Source organism: Chionomys nivalis, chromosome 19, assembly GCF_950005125.1.
Source record: "Chionomys nivalis chromosome 19, mChiNiv1.1, whole genome shotgun sequence".
NCBI classification, from domain to species: domain Eukaryota; kingdom Metazoa; phylum Chordata; class Mammalia; order Rodentia; family Cricetidae; genus Chionomys; species Chionomys nivalis.
The window spans coordinates 33,858,816-33,880,442 of NC_080104.1; the positions used below are offsets into that span (position 1 = coordinate 33,858,816).

General features: G+C 46.4%; 1 protein-coding gene across 3 annotated transcripts in view; it reads left to right on the plus strand.

Annotated features, from left to right (window-relative positions):
• Positions 1-5,402: 5,402 nt before the first annotated feature.
• The window catches only part of Npas2 (neuronal PAS domain protein 2), a 187,083-nt gene continuing 170,858 nt past the window's right edge, over positions 5,403-21,627 (plus strand). For 2 of the 3 annotated variants that reach the window (XM_057751116.1, XM_057751118.1), the window contains exon 1: positions 5,403-5,624. The gene's annotated coding sequence lies outside the window, so the exon portion shown is untranslated. Of the gene's footprint in view, positions 5,625-6,300; positions 6,349-21,627 lie in introns of those variants that run through there. The other variant, XM_057751117.1, reaches the window with a different exon arrangement.

The following is a 21,627-nucleotide window of genomic DNA, read 5'->3' on the forward strand; positions in this document are numbered from 1 at the left end:
TCACGGCGTTGGCAGTTAGCATACACCGGGAGTGGGAGGGATTAAAGGCTTTCTCGGGCCACTCACAGTTGCTATCTTGCCCATGAGAAAGGATATATCCCTGTACATTCAACCAAGCACCTTCCTTGGACTGACCTATTCTGGAAGGAGGAGGAGGAGGAAGCCTGAGCTGTACCCAGGGACTCTATAAGGAGAGGAACTTGCATCCATTCCCAGCCCTAAGACCTGGAATTGGCTGGAAGGTCACCTGTATTTGCAAAGCTACACTCCCTTCTAGCCTCTTGCCAAAGTCCAAACAGTGCTTTGGTGAGATGCCAGCATGCCAGTCATGCACATATTGACCCATGAACTTTATTTCCTTCACAGAACTATCAGAAGGACCAGGTGTTGCTCTTCCACCAATCCCAAGCCTTCATCCTAGACTTCTGTTTCAAACACATGGAGCAGTGCAGCTATAAAAATTGAATAAAGAAGCCGGGAGTGGCAAACGCCTATAATCTCAACACTTCAGAGGCAGTGTTGGTCTTTGTGAGTTCAAGGCCAGCCTGGTCTATGTGGGTGTATGTGGTGGACTGGGCAGGAGACACTTAAACACACACAGTCATAAGAGTCTTGCTCATGCTTTTCTCTGTCAGATTCGTCTGCTGAGTGGCTGAGAGCACCTTGAATAGAGCCTCCTGAAGATGAAATGAAGTAATTTGAATACCTGGCACATGATATTAGATAAATGTCACCTTTTATTACTGCAAACATTATTTACTGAGGTTTCATTTTAAAATACCTTCTTGTCCAGACAACTGATTTTTTTTTTTTTTGGCACTAAAATGAAATGGGCTGTTAAGTCGTGAAAAGACACGGATGAAACTTACTTAAATGCAGATGACTAGGTCCAAAATGGCTTGCATACTGTATTATAGCAACTGCACAGAATTCTGGGAGCAATTAAAAAGTCTAGAGCATGGGGTGGGGTAGAAAGGGTTTTTGTTTGTTTGTTTGTTCGGTTAGTTGGTTCATTGGTTTTTAAGGACAGTGTTTGATGCCACGATAAGAGGCATAATACATTTGAAACCACCAAGAGGGAACACTAGTGCACGCTGTGACCCCAAAAGATGCAACACCTCCTATGGGGTCACCAAGTGTGAGAAATGTGGGGCACCAGCTACAGAAAAGGCTCAGCAGTTAAGAGACACCACTGCCCTTTCAGAAGACCCAAGTGTGATTCCCAGCACCCATGTCAGGCTGCACAAAACTGCCTATAATCCAGCTTTGGGGGTGCCGACACCCTCTTCTGGCCTTTGAGGGCACTTGCAGTCACAGGTTCAGACTGACACAGAGATACATTTATACATGATTTAAAAATAAGAAAAATAAAATTTTTTGAAGCAGTAATAAGCACGAAGGCCTAGTGGGAAGTGTTGGTATTATGTGTCTCCAGTGGGGGAGAATACGCTAACTCTCTTAATTTTTTGTGAATGAACAATGCTCTGACATGTCTGCAATTTTTAGTTCCCGGAGAAGTAAATAAGACCTAGATTCAGACTTTATTATCAGAGATGTCTCCGATAATAAAGAGACGTCCTCCAAGAGCTCAGTCATAAGCAAGGATTGTTCTCAAGTGCCCATCTTTCCTACAGTGCCAACAGCTCTTTTTAGGATTTATGTGTGCAAGCCTATGAACCCAGATCAGCACCCATGCGCACCATCTCCTCCAGGGTGTTAGCAGAGATGTTAGGGCTCTGTCACCTCCAGGCTCCTTCAGCTCCATTTTCCAGCCTGGTCCTGTCCGCCAGCTCACTTCACTCTTCAGCTGATCTACCAGGCAGGAACATCCAGTGAGGTCTAAACTATACCAGGCTGGGCTGTGCAGGCCGGATTGTCTCCTGCTGACTTGGAGGCCCCCAGGGGACAGCCAGCTGCTTCCTGCTCTTCCCTCCACTGTGAAGCTGCTTTGGAAACAGGATACCTAATTCTCACCTTGATAATTTCAACACAGGGTAGGTAATTTCTGACTATTTTCTTCATCACTGCTCACAAATGCTGGCCTTTGCGTCCATCCCCAGTTCCTGCGGTCGCAGACCTCCTCATGCTCCTCTATTCCGCCCTCTCTGCAGTGTTTGTCTCAGACTCTTTTCTAGAAAAATATGATTCCATGTAAAAGGCACAGTGTGGTACTTGATTTTTCTTTTGGGTGGAAACAAATTGATGTTCGGAGGTTACAGTCTAGAACCTTCTAGTTATTCAAATCAAAGGGCCTTCCCACCTGTGGCTAGCTAGCTATTTCCAAAGGAATTATCCTTCAGAGTGGGACTTGGTTCTATTGTTTCCTCTGAACCTGTGCTGCGGCTACTATATGTATGTCCCACTGTGAGTCCCAAGCCCTAGGCTAGAGCTGTGTTTACTGTTAGAGCCCACACAGTCTCGCCTGCATACAACGCTAATAGCAGACACCAATAGCTGCCCAATATCTATGTTGAAAATTAATTCTATTGATATTTCTAATCAGGACATGCTAGAGATTTGACTTCCATGATGAGGAAGATGCAATTAGACAATGGAAATTTAAAAAAAAAATGATAAAGGGAAGAATTTTATCATCTACATCACACATTTTTGTCCCTTGAAAAGTACCTAGGGTTCCTTGGGGAGTCATTGAAAGCCTCAATTAATAAAAGAAAGCTCCTTTCAAGGGTTAATGACCGGGACCGCTTGAGAATTTTCCATTCCCAGTTTTGAAGTGCTGCATTTGATCCATGTTGCATATTTTAAATAGTGTGTAGGTCACGATGATCCAGCCCGATGTCGTCACCTTGTCATTGAAAAGTCCTAGCCCGTAGGCCATCTTGCCCAAGAAGCCCATTCCCAGTTCCTCTTTCCAACTCCTCTGCCACTTGCCCTATTTAGCTCATGTTTATCTCTGTGTCAGGCTGGGAGCCTTCTGTGTACACAAACCCTCTCAATGGTACCCCCACCCCACCCCACCCCACCCGGGCCTTCCCGTGAACCTGGCCTGAGTCATGGCAAACTTTCAACAAGAGGCAGTAAAAGGAAGAACACCGCCAAATGCATAGAATGAAGAGTAGGCGGTCTGCATTTGGAGGGAAAATGCATCCTTCTGGGGACTCTATTCTCCACTCTAGCTCAGGGTCCTACCTGGGAGGGAAGAAACACTCATGTAATGGGTTGAAGCTCGGAATAAATATAACAACCACACCTACACCGTCTCCATATGAACAGGAAGAAACCAATCAGTAAGATATCTTACAACCGATAAAAACAGGACAGAGCAAAAATACTTGTTGCACTGCAGACTTGATGAGTTATTAGGTCGTGCCAAGTTTCTTAAAAGATCTCCCAATGAGTTTTCAAACTGCCAAAGGGCATTTGGAATCTCTTTCAAAGAAAAAAGAAAGAAAGAAAGAAAGAAAGAAAGAAAGAAAGAAAGAAAGAAAGAAAGAAAAAGGAAGGGAAGTGGCTCTAAATTCTTCATTAAATCCAGCTAGAAGCACACAATTTCATCTTTGCTAGATATTAGTCATAGCCACTCTTAAGGGCAAAGTTAAAGCATACTTGCCTGAAGGAAAAAGTAAAATGAAAGACTCCCCTTCTCTAGTTGGAACATATCAAGGGGGTCCTCTTCCCTCAGAATCCCGAAGCAAGCCTGAGAATGTCAGCGGCTGCGGGATGCTTGGAGGTCTATACAGATGCTTATTTTTCAGGAGAATTAAACAAAAATAATACAAATGGGAAATAAAGAGAATGACCTACTTTACTGTGTGTTGGGAGGGGGGGGGCGGACTCTGTGAGTGTTTTGATCTAATTGACGGTGTGGGGTTGCATGCCCAAATAAGGCGCCTTTGGTGTTGGTCCTGTTTGCGCTGGAGAGGAGAAATCCAGGCCCGGAACCCCATGAGCCAGACACACACACACACACCACGAAAAGGGGAGTCAGTGGTGGTGTTTTCCTTGCCTGAGCCACTTGCTGGAATGTGGGATCTAGAAAGACACTTGAAGGACTGCCAAGGCAGGGTGCTGCTCCAAGAAGCCAGCACAGAGGTGTCAGGGAGCAAGTGATCTTTGTGTGCCTAGTGCGGGGGAGGTGGCTCTTTCTTTGGACTGGGCTAGCCAGGTGCCTGCGGCCCTCAGTGATCACCGCCGGGAGTGGAGCGTGGTTATGGGTTTGAGTAAAACATGCTACCCTTGTACTCCTTCACCGGGTTACCGAGTTAGCAGTCTCCGCCTTTCATCCCATTCGCGCCCCCGAGCCCCTCAGCGTGTCCGACAGCAGCCCCTGGTTCTGGGACACCGTGTCTGCACATCTGTCTTGGCTTGGGGTTTGCAGAAGCTTGGTAAAAAGCCTCCCTGTGTTCTTGCGCGCGCCGCTCTCTCCAGCTTCTCTTTTTCTTGGATTCTTGCCTGTCTCCTCCCACAGGAAAAAAAAAAAGGTCACGTATGTTTGGAAAAATATGTAGGTCAGTGGAACATTTCCTGCACTGGTGCAAAAGGAGAGAGGGCAGTGGGGGCGGGGAGGGAGAGGCCCGACACTGTTCCGAGGGCGCCTCCTGGCCGCAGCCCCCGACCTGCTGGCCTAGGCATACGAGGGAGACACTTAGCGGGTTCTTGCCAATCCTTGACCCATTTTCCGGACCAGCTACATTAGACTTGGAGGAGGCACCGAGCATTCCTCTCTAACAACCGGTGCTGTTTTCCACGAACAGCGTTCACTCTCACGTCCCCGGAACCTCTCTTCTCACCTGGTGTCTCCTCACCCACCCACGTCCCAGTAGACCTGAGTCACAGAAGCACGTTGGCCTGCCCTTTCAGGTCAGCGTTGGGCAAGGGGGAATGACAGTTATGTTCTAGCGGACAGGACACCCCCTTCCCGTGACAGCAGAGTGGCAGCAGGCACTGCGATGGTTTCCATTTACCCGGGGCGCAGGATTCTTTACTACCCCCCTAGTGACAACTTTAGCGGGACCCCAGTTGGCAGCTCCACGATGTCATCAAGCTTGCCTCCCCTCTTCCCTGTTCCGCTCCAAATACAACCTCCATCCTCCACGGAGCCCAGACTGGCCGACCCCCCCCCCCAACCCCCAAGCTCATCCTTGAAGCCCCCGCAGGACCGCAGCGGCCTTGGGGACGCACTGATGTCTGTGCCTCCGAGAGACGCCGGGGGTCGCAGGGTCCGTGTCCCTGCGGCACGCGCTGAGTGAGCGACTTAGACTGGGTCCGGGCAAGGAGGGAGCGGGCAGCCGCGGGAGCCTCGAGGCTTAGGAGGAGGAAGAGGAGGAGGAGGAGGAAGAGCGGGAGGAGGAGGAGAGGGAGGAGAGGGAGGAGAGGGAGGAGGCGGCGGCGGGGCGGGGAGGCGGCGGCGGCGGTCCCCGGTTCTGCGCGCCCAAGAGTTTGCGGCGCGAGCGGCGGGCTTTCCCGCAGGACCCGAGGGACCCGCGCAGCAGTCGCGGAGCTCCGAGACCCCGGCGGCAGCGGCGAGAGCAGCGCCTCCCGCCGCCGCCCGGGAGAAGGTCCCCGAGCCCGCCTGCCGCCCCGGCTCCCAGCGGCGGCGGGAGGCGCGTCGCCCCGGCCCAGTTGGTGCCCGGCCTGGTGGGGCCACCCCGGCCAGCTCGGAGGTAAGAGGCCACTGCGCCTGGGGACGCATGATTTCGGGTGGGAATACATGCGCGTAGCTCGCGACTCTGGTCACCTGCTCGCCAGCGCTGGGGACGCGCGGGGCAGGGAGGGACGCTCGGGCGCGACACCGCGCGAGGCTGCGCAGCGCAGGCACCCGGGGGTGGGGGCGCGGGGAGGTGAGTCCTGCGCACTACGGTTCCTGTCGCCCGGGGCATTGGGTCCCACCGACCACTGCAATCAAACGGCCGGTGGGTCCCGGAGCTGCTCGTCAAGGGAGAGGACTAGGCACCCCAAACCTCGGGATTGGGGCCCTCAGAGGGTACTAGAGGGGTACTGCGTCCAGGACAGGAGCTTGAAGATTGCCAGCTGCCCTTCCAGATATCCATCTCGTGCATCACTAAACGTAGGGAGCCCGGGACGCCTGGAGAGTGTGACTACCGGGCCGGGGCCCTGGTGTCACTGCGTCCCTAGGTCTGACTTGGCTTGGGGCCGGATTGAAAGCCGGGTCTTTGTGCTTAGACAGCCCGAGTCTCTTGGAACTCACGGGATTGGGTGCTACAGCGTTGCTTTACTGGGATGTGTGCCCCTTCCCCATGTGGAGGAAGGGTGCACCGTGACCTTTCTCTAAAACCAGGGTGGGAACCAGGGGGCAGGGACAGGTACCAAGAGGCTCAATTCAAAGCCAGCCTCTCCCCTCTGCCCGCCTCTCCTTAACTGCTTAAGGTAAGAAAGTTTGTTTTCAGCTCTGTGATTCATAAATAATTAGTAGCCAGTTTTTTTGACGAGGCAAGATGGAAACCTTAAGTATACACGCGCATTTCCACGAATTCTAAAATTTCCTAAGATTAAATCCGGGAGTCTCTAGCTCATAAAGTTCTAAACTGCAGTGCTCAACAGGTGTTGCAAGGGTCCTAGAGGGGCCAGCTTAGTGTTTCTTCTCTGCCCATTGCCTTAGGATCCGCCCCGAGTTCGTGGTTAGCTTGTTTCTTTACAGGTGAATATTGAGTAGTTATTAACTGAGTCGGCGGAGACAGCTAGTCTGTCTCAATCACTAGAACTCTATTATCCTTAATAGGGTTTTCTTTAATAGGAGGGAGTTCCCATTTGGACTTTCCAGGTAGTTAGTCCTGAAGCAGTTCCTGGCGGGACCGCTCTCTCAACACCTTTGTGTCTCCCACAATGAAGTCCCCATCCAGCTAACTGGCCAACTAATTAAGGCTCGCATGAAAAACAGAGCTAGCCCTGGAAGGCATCCTTCAGACTCAAGAGCAAATACTGGCTCGATCTTCCATCCTGCTACTAAAATTCCCCTGAAGAAAAACGTTGCCAGAAATAACCTCCATTTAAAAAAAAAATAAATAAATAATCCCCAAATAAATATAGTCATGTTTTTAAAAGAGAGTTTGCGATCTGGGCCACTATTTTACAAAGCAAAATTTTTCGTTACAGACAAATGTGAACCAGTAGAAGTATTGGCATTTCCCAGCAGTCTACTTACAGATTTAGTTAAAAATAAAGTGTGGAGCATAAAAGCTTTCAGTAATTATCCTCTGTCTCAGAGAGACATGGAGCGTGGCTTACAAGATTTGTAAATGTGCTTTTTGCCATTTTCCCTCAGAAATCCATACCTCTATTTATTTGCTGATGTGTCCCGCTGTGCAGATGTAGAAATGGTTTTATTCTCACTCCTCCCCAGAGTAACTTCCTGGGGAGTAGCACAGGCTATACTCTAGAGATAAAGTACATTATTAATAAAACGTTAAGCACCATCCCCAAGACTTAAACGTGCCTAGAGAATGAACCGAGACATTCACAATCGGTGTGTTGAAAGGAAAAACCTCTAGTATGATAGATATTCAGATGGTAAGTTGAGAAATAACATTTATATAGAAAATAATTGTAATGTTTTAAAGCTTACTTAGTCGTTTGTAACAATTTGGTCCCTGATTTATATTTCTGGCTGTTTAATAATGGAAACATAAAAACAATGAAAACAGTTTTAAAAATTGCATGATGTGTCATCAATTTAAATCCATCTTTTTGCACTATCCTTCTTAGGTCTTGGTTAACCTATAAAAGCAGCTACTTCTCAAAGGCAAGAGTCAATGGTATTGAATTTCCTCAGGTTAAATTAATGCATGAGTCTCTCCATCTTTATAAGGTTTTTTTTTTTTGCCCCAGGATTTTGCTTATAAATAAATCTTCAGAAGCCAAAGTACTAAATCTTTGTGAATTTTAAAAACAAGTATATATGCGTTTTGTCCTTGACGTGACTGGCTGCTCATGAACGTCCACTGTGATCAAAACACTGGTTGTTTTGGGCTGATACCCTGCACACTGCAACATCTTCCCCAGCACAGGTCAAATTGTGAAGGGTTGAAAATAGCCTAGTGACTCAGGATTCTTGGCTGCTTTATGCTAACAGTTTAATTGGCTTCATCATAGCAGGCATCTAATCGAGTTTCACATTTAAGTAGTGAAAATGGTACTTGAAGCCTTATTGGCTTACAGGGATGTTTGATTAGCATATTTCCCCATCCTCAGTTCTATTTGTAGCAAAGACAGGAGGTTGGGGACAGTGACATTCATATGCCATTTCTTCCTTTCATCTCTACGAGGCCATGTTCATAATAGATGCTCAATAAATAGGTGTGGGAAACAAGCTGAACTGTCGGTAATCACTATCCAAAGGTTAGAAATTTCTGAGTGTTAATGGGGTACTTAGCTATGAGTAATCCTGCGGTAAATCAGAGGGTGATTAATAGTACGTAAGTACACCAGGAAACAATTATTAAACACCAGCATGGAAAGGAGACATTTTTCATGCCCTCTTTAGCTCAGGCCGTGCTGTTTCTCATTTGAATTTTTTAGATTAGGGGCCACGTGCTATGTTAGGCCAGGAGTCTTTCTTGGGAAAATTTCCCCTAGAGGCCACTTGAATGACTGCAGGTCAGAATGTCTGATTCCATTTGATGATTCACAACAGAAAAGAGAATTTTTCTTTTCTTCTTCTGTGAAATACACAGTGTGTATAAAGAGGTGGAAGGGGTGGGGCCTCAGAATACAGTGAGTCACTGGGTGTGGGGTGGGGGTTTGTTAAACGAAGATTCTAGTTCAGGAGCTGCAGTGCACCTCACCAGCTCCCGGTGCAACACACGAGCAAGCTCTGGAATATTTACCTTCATTAACACATGCTAACTGGACATGCACTAAACAATGGACCAGATGATACAGCACATGGAGATGGGGCATGCCTACATCCTAGGAGCTGAGACGAGGGGGAGGGAAGTGCGATGGCTTCCTACCATGCCTCTCTGTAGGGTGGTGGACCAGGAGGAGCCTTGCCTGCAGTTTTCTGGGAGGGTTCCCTCGTCGCTGTTTTTGTGCCTTGGTGTGGATGGAGGAGCATGTTGCAACCTGGCAAGAAATAAAACCCAGTTTGAAGTCAGAGGGACTTGGGCTAGGCTCTCTCACACCCAGGTGCCTAGGGGCAACTTTTTTTTTTTTTTAACATTTATAAGCTTAAATATTCAAGTCAGAAAAAGATAATGGAAGTGATAAATGTCTTGCCAGGTCTCTGGGATTATCAGTAAGGGATGTACAGAGGCCTAGCAAATGGGATTGCTCTTATTGTCACTTCTGCTCCTATAAGTAGCTCCTTACTCATATTCCCATCAGTTACCGGAATAAAACTCATTGGCTCACCCAGTTGGACTTTGGTGGTACCTGTATTCTGCTGTCATGGGCTCCCTGTCTGGGGTGAGTAGATGTGTCTGTCACATCTTCCCAGGAAGTCTGCCACATAAGAGTCAGTAAAATAGATGGAGATCATTTTAAAAGTTTTTTATTTATAAGAACACATCACATAGATATTGGAAAAGACTGAAAATAATGAAGCGAATGAGAATACATATCTTGGCCAGGGTGTTTTCCCTTCCAGTCTCTTTCCCAGAGTTTAAACTATTTAGAGTAGACTTAAAACTCACACGCAGAATTTTGTCCCTTTCACATTGCTGTCCCATAATGTCTGACAAAAGCAATGGAAGGAAGGAAGGAAAGGAAGGAAGGAAGGAAGGAAGGAAGGAAGGAAGGAAGGAAGGAAGGAAGGAAGGAAGGAAGGAAGGGACCATTTTGGCTCGAGCTTGGGGTACAGCTCATCGTGGTAGGAAGAAGGTCAAAACCGCAGGAGGATGAGACAGCTGGTCACTCTGCATGCCCTTTCTTCAGCTCAGGACCCCAGTCCATGGAATGAGGTTGCCTATATTCAGGGTGAGTCTTCCCAAGAAACATCTTCATCGATACGCCCAGAGCTGTCTTTCCAAATCCAATCAACTTGATAATGACAATTTAACTGTGAGGTGAGGCTACTCAGAGGCTTCTAGGAAAGTTTCCCTAGCTCTGGAGAAGAGGTAACAGAATAAGCCACCCTTCTCCCACACAGTCCTGTGCCGAAAGAATATAGTGTCTATTACCTAAGCAACCATGGGCCTCTGGGTAGGCGGGGCTGGGAGAATGCAGAGGTGAGGCTGGGGTCTCATTAGAGGCTTTACCCAGAAAGTCCACTCTGAGACATTTCTGAGCTCTTAAAACATTTGCTACTATGTGTAGCCGGCCCAGTTAGGTTTTCCTTGCATTGTAGTAAATCACTTGGGTACCTGTACTCCCCCACCCTTTACAAGGGGGAGGAATTTAACCATAGGGCGTGCTCTGCTATTCATTCTGACGAATGCACTTACACACGTAGGCACATGTTTTAAAATAAAGCTCATTCTATATGTATTATTGCTTATTTTGAAAAGCAACTGTGTGGCACAGAGAGCTTTGGGGTTTTTTTGTTGTTGTTGTTGTTTGGTTTTTTGAGACAGGGTTTCTCTGTGGTTTTGGAGCCTGTCCTGGAACTAGCTCTTATAGACCAGGCTGGTCTCGAACTCACAGAGATCCACCTGCCTCTGCCTCCCAAGTGCTGGGATTAAAGGCATGCACCACCACCGCCTGGCTCAGAGAGCTTTGTTTTGTAAAAAAAAAAAAAAAAAAGAATCATCACTCATATTCCCTTTATGGGCCATATAATATCATTTGATGTGGCAAAAACCTGTTGTTGTTTTTTTTTTTGGACCATGTCTATGATCAACATTGGCTCCATTCCTCCCACTTTACATTTTTATTTACCTCCTAAATATAAATCATTTCATCTGTAATTCATGCTTTTTGTAGGTCATGCATTTCTAGGAATGGATTCCCAAGCAAAAGGTACATCTCTATGGAATATTGTTAGACACTGTTCAGTTGATAGCTAAAGAGTGGTACCCATGCTTCCCGTCCATGGAGCTTGGCTGTCTTGCTATTGTGCCTTCACTATACTGTATATCACCCAACTTTTAAATCTCTTCTGTGCATTTTCACATGCAGGGCACTTATTTCCACCCGTGATTGATTGGATGCTCTAGGGTAAGCTAGAAGGTGGGGAGCGTGGAATGCGATCATTGGGCAATATTTCCCGTGTGTGTAAAGGTATAAAAGGAAACCTTAGAAACCAAGGCTGTCTATGAAAATTGAAAAGAAGTGATTAACCTTGTAGTATTCTTGGAATATTCCTAGAGAATGGTGTTAGATGATCTTTAGTGATATGTTTCCAAGAAATCTCCAATGAGAGAGACTTTCAGGTCCTGGTCTCCATATGTAGCTCTGGCTGGCCTCAAACACCACAGAGATTCCCCTGCATCTGCCTTCAAAGTGCTGGGATCATTGTGTGTGTCACTGGGCCCAGCACTGGTCCCATGCACTTCTGAGGGGCTTTATTGCTGGGACCTGTGTGTTAGTTACCATTTGATGTACTCTGATTTGAGCTTTCTGGAGGTTCAGTTATCACTTGCAGATATTTTGTGTCGCTCATGAGACCCAGCTAGAAAGAAAGATGCTTGATCTTTTGACTTTTTCACAAAGAAGATAGGGAAGAAAATGGAATGAATGAAACTCAAGAAATACCAATCGCCCTTCAGAAAAAGGTGGTTGACAGGGTGGTGCTCTTGTTCCAGCAATGACCATTCATGGTCCTCTGATAGTGAAGGGAAGGGGAGCAAACACACAGAGAAACTCTCCGGGAGAAAACAGCCACACAAACAGATATGACTTCCTAATGAGAGCTCTCAGTAGACTTTCTGGGCGTGCCACCAGGTACCTGACATAGCTTTTTGGTCTTTATTGTGTGGATTCCAAATATGTTGAGAAGAATCAGATAGTCACCAAACCATCTTCAGTAACAACAGAAGACAGAGGAAATTTGGAGATGACCAAGAAGTAAGGGTATGTCCATTTCCCATCGGTTTTATTAATATTTACATTTTTGGCATACAAATGCAAATGATTTTTCCTTCTTCAATTCTGGCTGGTTAATTTTATTAAAGCCCAGTGTCTTGTCGCTGACTCTGTGCGTGGGGCAGAAGAGCTTCTGGGTGATGCTACAAGTCGTTCACATCAATAGAATTTAGAATTTATTGTCACGTAGAGAAATCTTCATCCAATGTTGTGCTAGCCAGTTTTCTGACACCATGATAAAATCCTGAGACAAGCTAGTTTCAGGGAGGAGAGGTTTATTTTGGGCTTATGTTTCAGAGGTTACTGTCTTGGGTCACCTGGCTCCATTGCTTTCTGCTTCCTAACATGTCAGATCATGAGAGAAGGGCTCTGTTCACTTCATCACGGCCAGGAAATAAAAAGAGACAGGCTGGGCACACCCTCGGCAAGCTAATTTCCTTCCTCCAGGTCCATCTCTTCAAGGTTCCACCAGATCTCAGCAGTGCCACAGGTGATGCCCAAGCTTCCAGCAGGAGTCCCCTCTCCCCCCGAAGCGCATTAATGATTCAGGCTGCTGTGCATGCATTCAGCTCTGGAACTGTTTGGTTTCCGTTTCCCGTTGTTTTGCAAGGGTGAGTGATGTTTGGAAATGGGTGTCGTTAGAGGCATGCTTATCTCAGGTGAACAGTTCAGAGCAGCCTCCTGTTGACAGCACCTGGGACAGGATGATCTCACTTGAAGACAGAGGAAGCCAGGCCAACGGCGGTACTGACCAAACCAATCATGACATCAGCCACATCAACGCGTTTGTCTCTTTCCCTGCCCTAGTTACTTTCTTAATTGCTGTGATAAGATATTGTGAGCAAGGACATTTAGAAAGCATTTCTTTTGAGATAATGATTTCAGAAGGCTAGAGTCCAGGATAGCCAAGCAAAAGTGTGGTGGCTGGAATAGCTGAGAGCTCACAACTTGATTCACACTCAAGAGGCAAAGAGAGTACACTGGGAATGGAGTCTTTTGAATCCTCAGAGCCCTCCCCCAATGACAGCACCTCCTCAAACAAGGTGACACCCCTAATTCTTCCCAAACAGTTCCACCAGTGGGGGGAACAAGTATTCAAACACATGAACCTGTGGGGGCCATTCTCGTTCAAACCCCACAGTCTTGGGAAGACACAGCCTGCCATTCATCGGCCCTGCTAAAGATGCTGGTTTCCCTAGAGACTAAGATCTAACAGGAAAAAAAGAGAAACCCTGTTGCACCCAAGTTTGGGGCTGTGTTTGTTGCGGGGCTGAGAATGAGGCAGGAGCACTGGAGAGTCCAGAGGAGAAACTCACTCAGGGTAAATGAGCGTGGCCACTGGATAATGGCCGTCAGAGCCTTCATGCCAGGCACCGAGCCTGTCACCCCATGCAAATGTCGGGTTTGCTTTGCCAGCAGTCTCTGGGTGGGTGGCTCAGGACAAACTGAGCTTTGTTCAAGACGAAGGAGATTCTTTACTTCTGAGCTGCTTCTGGGGCTTTCCATACTCCACCGTCCTCAAATCTCAGCCTTTCGTGTAGAGAGTGGTGAGGTGGCCTTGAGTCACCTGGTCTGAACATCATAGACGTTCAGTGCACTACTTTCTCCTGATTTGCAAAAGTCTCCCCAATGCACCAGGTTCACTACTGGGCACAAAACAATTGCTTTCAGTCTCCCTTCTGGAGACGGTGTGTAAGGTGTGGGAGTGTCTCGATACTGGGATTAGAGTTCAAGGTGACCTAGATGTGAATAGTCAGTCCCCTCTCCGTCACTACAGAGTCTCTCTTTATGTAACTTAGGCTGGCCTCAGACTCACTGTATAGCCCAGGCTGCCCTTGAATGTCAAGTGACAGGTGTGTGCCACCACACTTAACAGCCATAGCATTCAATGTTGGGCTAAGAGAACTAACTGGCTCCTGCCAGACAGCGGATGTGTCCCCTCGGGAATGACAAAGAAAGCCTCACATTGATTCTCCTATGGGTAGACAGTCCTTTGTCTACCTTCCCACTTTGGGCCAGTTTGGTATTCATCCTTAACCACTGGTTGCTTTAGAAATCTGCCCCAAGCTCTCAACTAGTACGTTTACAAGTTATCCTAGCCCTAGCATTATTGGGTTTTCCACCATTCTGTATTGTACAAGTTCCCTGCAGTTTTTATGGTCTACACAATTGATGATGTTCTTGGCATCAAGATGGCACGTTTGGTTTGCACCGCATTTGTTTGGAAATGTATTGATTGACATACAGTGATCCCTAGTGCCCTTGGGGCTGGAGGGGTTCCGGGACTCATGAGAAAACCAAAATCTGAGCATGCTTAAAGCTCCTTATACAAACATACATCAGTAATGTTTGCATGTGACCTACACACGTCTGCCCGTGTGCTTTAAATCACTCATGCGTTGCATAGTTCCCTGAAAACCCTATGATTGCTGCGCAGATCAATATTGTACTATACAGGCCACAACATGAAACAGAAAGGTGAGTCCTTGTTCAGCGCAGACAATGTATTTCCAAATATCTACAGTCTGAGGTTGATGGCATTGGTGGATGCCTAACTGAAGGGTGCGAAAAGCTGACTGTGTGCGGCTTTACTCGGCAGTCACCTACTGCCATTCCAGTTCTCTAGGGCAGTGGTTCTCAGCCTTCCTAGTGCTGCGGCCCCTTAATACAGTCCCTCGCGTTGCGGTGACCCCCAACCATAACATCACTTTCATTGCGACTGCATAACTGTAACTTTGCTACTCTTATGAATTGTAATGTAAACATCTGATATGCAGGACATCTGATACATGACCCTCAAAGAGTTCTCAGCCCACAGGTTGAGAACTCATATTCTGTGCTCCCTGCTCGGGACATCGGCATTTCCCCTACAAGAAGCTTGCTGCTTGTCAGCTTCAGACTGGGTGCTCTAGCCACTTGCTGGCTGAAACCTAGTAAGTAAGGGTTCCACTAAAGATGATGTCATACCTCCACTTTTAAAAAGAACCATTCTTTTTGTGTTCCTCATTTCCATAATGTCTTCACAAAGTAGCTGTTGGGTGGTCATCTAGGTGACTTGTACTTGCTATAAACAGCCTCCTTTGGTCCCTGCCTTCCTGTGTATCTTGGGTCTTATCACCATTTAGTGGCATCTCCATCCTCATTTGGGGCCTCTTAAGGTGCCTCGCTTGGTGCCTCACTAGGATGTACTGACTGGAGGTTCCCTCTGTGTCTTCTTTTTGTATTTTGCTAAATTTATTTATTCTTTCTGAATATATGCACACAACACACCCATACATACATGTACACACATGCATGCATATACACATATATACACAATATATATAGAAACATATCTCTAGTATTTAAACTCATGACTAAGGACAGTTAAACCACCACTAAAGCTAATAGATAGAACAAATCTGAGACCATAAGAGGATGCGTCTCCTCTCCCATCATGCCCTGGCTCAAATGTGAAAATCAGAGGATAACTTGCAATTGGCACTTCTACCACGTAGGATTCTGGGATTAAACTCAGATCCTTGAGCTTGGTGGCAAGTACCTCTACACACTGAGCCATCTCGATGGCCCCGATGCTTGTGTTTTCTAACATCTCTAGTACATGTGATTCAATTAGGTGCCTATAAAAATTCCTCTGGTCCTCGGGTGTGTCAGCATTGACTTAAGACCTTGCTTTAAATCCCAGCCTATACTGTCACACGGGTCAGTGACACTTTTGTATGGCTTAATGGACACAGCTTGTGGCCCATAATAGGAGGCTTTGGCATCTTGACCCCGCTGCTGTGACCGAACAACCTTGGCAAGTTCCAAATACCTAAGAGTCAATTTTTCCATCTGTAAAGGGAGACACCAATATAAAAAGTTGAAAATCAGGAACATAGGCTCCTTACTAAATAGTTTCCTATAAACAAGAAGAAGTAGTATGGTTTCATCGCTGCTGTGACCCGTTCATCCAACTGCTGCACACATCAGCTGGGGACATGCCAGCCTCAAAATGTTTTCTTCTTGAATAAGGCTCTTGCGTTTTTTTCCCCCCGACTATGAACACTGTCTGCACACACAATTAAAAGCATAACGTCGCTCGGTGTCCTCTTGAAGGCTAACACAAAGAGGGAAAGTGGAAGAGTCGACCGTAGAAGTGGAACACTCAGAACGCCTTGGCAGTTGCTTGAGGTTGCAGTTTGCTCTCAAAGGCTTTGTCCATTTAAAAGAACAAAGTGCGGTGATAACCTTGTGTGCCTGAGATTGCAATCCCAATCAAACAGCCTCTGTGCATTCCCGATTCTGAATCTTATGGGCTGTGTGGGACTGTGTGGGTGACGAATGTGACCTTCACTGTTCCGTGGGATCTTTCTTTTTCCTTTTCTAAAGAAGTTTGGTCTGAAGTCCTGAGTCTCAGCTCCTCTTTCCCCGAGAGAGTCTTGCCATTTTTCTCCTGTGCCAGAAGCTCCCAAAGAGCAAAACTGAGCTGGTTTTCAATGGGACCAGAATTCTGGCTAATCAAGTGGCCTGATGTGGAAGGAAGAGGCCTCAGTCATCTCCTAATAGTGCAGCTCATGTTTCCCACAAGAAAATTGGAGGTGAACACACCCACAGCTGCCTGCCCTGGCCCTGGAGCTTGTAGGTGACACCAGGCCTGCGCATTTCTGGGTGGCTGGGTGCTTTCCTCCCTCCTTCCTCGGGAGAATCAGGGGCTTCTTGGGCTCTCCTACCAGCCAGTCCCCAGGAATGAGGCTTCCCCAGCTGCAGCCAACTCATGCACCACCCAGAAGTCCCCGGAGGGCCGTGCCGCAGACAGAAAGGCCAACTTTGCCCTGCCTCGCCTTATCGCTCCACGTGCTCACCCCAATCTGTGCTCTGACATGAGAATAATAAGATAAAGAAGTCAGAGTTCTGTAGACAAGCCAGTACAGGGAGAAACGAGGGCAGGGCAGGGCTGGGCTCGGAATGTCCATATTCATTCGGTGAACCTCCTCGCTACTAGTCTCTGACATTCAACTTTTCAGATAAAGAATTTTTTACAAAGTACCTTGCTTTAGTAATAAATAGTAAATACTCACTTTAGTGACAATTGGATGGGTTTGTGGATATGTCTTCAAGGCATTCCTGGGCAGGTGGGTCTGGGCCTCATTAGAAGTGTAGCTAGCTGAGGGAGCCAGCAGGTAGCATTGCTCCCTGGTTTCGGTTTCAGTTCATTCCTTGAGCTCCTGTCCTGACTTCACTCCCTGGAAGTATAAGCTGAAATAAATCCTTTCTTCCCCAAGTTACTTTTGGTCCTGGTGTTTTTCACCAAGAAATAAAACTAAAGACAGTACGTTTAACAACTGGCAAGGAACTGTATATCCTTTTGGGAGACAGTGTGTTTCCCCAGTACATTTTTGTACTGTGTGTGGGTCAGCTCGGGAAACAGCTTGTTCATCATTGCCAACACTTCTTACTTCCTTGTGATAAGAACATTCTGAATTCTCTCTTCTGTTTAGACAATTAGTTTGTTGTTTTTTTTTTGTTTTTGTTTTTGTTTTTTTTTTGTCAAGGTTGGAGAGATTGCTCAGTGGTTAGGATCACCCACTGCTCTGGCAGAGGACCAGCGCCGGCATTGGGTGGCTCACAACTGACTGGACCTCCAGTTCCAGGGGATCTGACACCCTCTTCTGGTCTCTGTGGGCATCTACACACACACACACACACACACACACACACAGAGGGGAGGGGGTAAAATAAAATAAGGCTCCCATGTTGCGTTATCATTCACTATCTTCACTCTGTGTGGAATGAGACACCAGAACACGTTCTCTTATCTAGCCAGAGTTTATCTTCACTTTCAATGGTCCTCAGATTCACGGTCCTACAGGGTTGGCCACATGATTCACACCTGCGCAGTCCCTTTCTGGGCATGGTCCTTATCAAGTGTCCTTTAGCAGTTAGACAAGCATGAGTATCATTGGCGCCAGAGATCACCTGGGAGAGGGGGAGCCCATGCCATCCTCTCCACACACATCTGACTTCCCTTTGATTCGATCATAGTGCAGGGTTACTTTGTTGCCATATTTCTTTTTCATGGAAGAAGTTGAGGCCCGGAGGAGTGAGATGACTCACTCAGCTGGAGCCAGCGCTTGAATGTAACCCTTTACACAAAGGATCAAAAATAGAATCAGCAGTGTTTATTTACTTTTTTTCTGAAATGCCACCTCCAAGAAGATAGAGAATGTGTTCAGAGCAAATCAAGCCTTCGATGTCTGCCTTTTTTGACTTAAGCACTTTTCTCAAGTGCACGCCATTGTGCGCTGTTGGGTGTGTGCAATTTGGTTTCCATGTGCCACCCAGCCCTTGGGGAGACAAGGCTGCATGTAAAAGGGCACAAAAGAGGAGCACTGGCAGGAAAACCTTTTTAGGGCACAATCATTATTCTGTCCCTTGCCATCTTTGAGTAGCTAACCTGCTTTTCAAAATTGTTTCTCTGCCTGTAATAAGGACTGTTAAATCAGGACACTCTTTCTGCCGCTCCTCATCTTCTTGGAGTCAGGTACAACTTCCTTCAACCAGGCTTAGCTGGGAAGTCACTCGAAAAAATATGGTGGGAGCTGCCTTGGGTACCACATTTGCCAACCAACATTTCAGCAAGGCTGTATCCCCCACACACACCGCAGGTGCCTAAAAAGCTGGAGATGTCTTCATGTCTCCAAGCAGTCATTCAGGGTTATGGTGAAATCTTCCCCCGCCCCCAACATGAGTGCAAACCTCAGCCCTCAGTGTAATACAAAGGAAAATACAACCAAAGTATTAGAGGCTTTCCAGTAAAAGAATGTTCTAAGATTGACTTTTTAAATGTATGCATGCATGTGTGTCTACGTGGGGATATCTAAGTGTGAGTGCGGGTGTCTGTGGAGACTGAAGAAAAGGGTCAGGTCTCCTGGAGCTGCAGTTTCAGGAAGTTATGAGCCCCACTCCGAGGTGGCGCAGATGTGGGGAACTGAACCCTGGTCCTGGAAGAACAGCAAGTACCTTTAACCCCTTAATCTCTCCAGAGCTAGTAATAGCACTTTTTAGGTTGTTTCTTCATTTTAACTGTAGGGGAATACCCCTGAGGAGGGCTACTTGCTTTGTTAAGGGCAGGGCAAGACACCACAACCCTCCTCCCCTTCTGATGTCTTTGCCAGCTGTGGACTGAGGTACCGGGCTCTTCTTGTATAGGAGCATCAGGGGTCCCAGTTACATGTTACCTATTTGCCTACCTATCTGCCACTACCATCTATGAAAAACAAAATCTGTCAGCATAAAGATAATTTGGCCCATCTTATGATTGACATAGTTATGCACACATATCATATTTATCCCCCACAGAGTTTAAGTTAGCCACTCAGCACCTCCTTAGAATGAGCCCAAGAAATTTCTATTTTTTTTCCTTCAGAATTCTTTGGTAATCTCTCTCTGAATTATTTCTGGCTGCATGTGAAAGGGTACAAGGGAAGGATGCTTGCATACATATTTTCAAAACTCTAGGAAATCGACAAACTGATTAAGGAAGGGTGTTTGAAGGAATGGCGAGACAAATGGAGGATGTGATTTAATAATGGAATGCGTGGCTAGCATGTATGAGGCTTAGATTTGATCCCAACAATGTAGAAAGATGGATGGATGGATGGATGGATGGATGGATGGATGGATGGATGGATGGATGGATGGATAGTGGATGGATGGATGGATAGGTAGATTAGATAGATAGATAGATAGATAGATAGATAGATAGATAGATAGATAGATAGATAGATAGCAGACAAAAGTTTCTTTGTAGAGCAATGATGATATAAGAGATTAAATTTGTATGGGCAACCATTAAGCAATATGTTGAGGAGTTAATGATTCAAAAGTACAGCAGAATTTCTGGGTGTGTTTTCCAATTTGCCTTTACTATAACAAAATAACCTGAGACAATAATAGGAAGCTTCTAGTTCATGACTGATTCTGCTGTTTCGGGGTCTATTTTGATACATGGCAGACCCATGTAGGAGGGCCAGCTATTCACCTCATGGCCAGGAAAGCAAGAGAGAAAAGAGACTAAAATTCTCTAGTTGCCATCAGGAACATACCTCAATGACCCAACTTTCTCCCACTAGGCCCTGCTTCTTTAAGGCTCCACTGGTAGCTTCATGCTTTCAATACAGGGCCTTTGGAGATGTTGAAAATCCAAACCATAGCATCAGGAGTGGCTGTACCAAGCGACTGCTTCCTTACCAGTCCCACACACAGATGTTTCTGCATCCTGGCATCAGTGCCTCCCTTGTTCACTGCGGTACAATTTTGTTTACATTCAAAGTAGGTCTCTAAGTCACAGTGGTCGAGGAAGGAGATAAACCAGTTTTACATGGAATGTTTCCTCTTCAGCTTTCCCAGATAGGGGAGTATTTAGTAAGAAATACCAAAGGATTGTATAAAGAGCATGAGAGAATTGGGTGACTTGGAAAACAAAGATCTTCACTTAGTTCTGGGGTAGGTTATTTTTTTCTGAGATAAATAATCAAAACCAAGGATATTTTTGAGCACTTCAATGTATCTTTACTATGTTTTACTTTACCACACTCCTTTGCTATTTCTAGTGAGTTGGGTTGCTTACAGACACCTTGGTCATGCAAGAATGAGACCCATCCTTCTAGACTTTCCCTTTATTCTAGGATAAATTCTAATATCCTAAGAAGACTGTTACAGAAAAATCAAAGACCTGAACTCATGTGAGTTCTGGCAGAATGGATAATTCGTTTAGATCACTGAGGGCCAATGGATGACAATGGTGTACCCTTGAAAGGCTGTATTTCCCTCATTGTCCGATCTCTGTGTTATACCTTCGACACTATATTTTCTTGGACAAACAGATTGCATTCCGCATTTGCAGTGTTTTGAATGTATCTCAGACTCCTAGCTGTATTTAGAGTTAGTTTCCTATGAGACTGAAGTTAAACTGAGTTTTCTTTAAATGGGTCCTTTTGCCCTCTTTGAGCTAAAAGGAAGGAAAACGGAGCACACCCCGAGAAGATAAGCTGCAGAAGAAAGACAGCTTCAGTGTTGTTGCTTTCTAGGCGCTGTCGGCTAGACTCGGGGCAGTTGGACAGGCTGTGAGCTGGGGAGCCTAAGGCTCAGCAATGGCAGAGCCTTGGAGGGATTGCCTCCAGCCTTCCATTATGAGGTGGCCACCTGCCTCTTCTCTACTGGACTCTCTGAAACAGCCTTCCTTTCTCGCCCTACCTGCCATCCAGGAAAGGCACTGATCATCTTAGGAGCAAAGACAGGCTTGCTGTTTTGACATACTAGAAAAATCTTGAGCCATTGAACCTCCCAGTTGCCATCACCAGTTTGGTTCATTTTTCTGATTTCCGTAAATTGGATGTTAAATGTGCTCTCTGTGAACTTAGAATCTGATTTATTGTCCTTGAAACTTGATTTGCAGAGTTAGTGAGTGGAGATGCAGAGAACTGGGTCTTCCAGGTCAGGAGACCCTCCCACCCCCAGTTCAGATCCTTTTAATACACTTACTTCTCTCTCTCTCTCTCTCTCTCTCTCTCTCTCTCTCTCTCTCTCTCTCTCTCTGTGTGTGTGTGTGTGTGAGAGAGACTGTGTGACTGTGTGTCTCTGTGTGTTACAATGCCTGTGAATGTCAGAGAACAATTTCTGGGGAGTCCCTTCCCTTTCCACCAT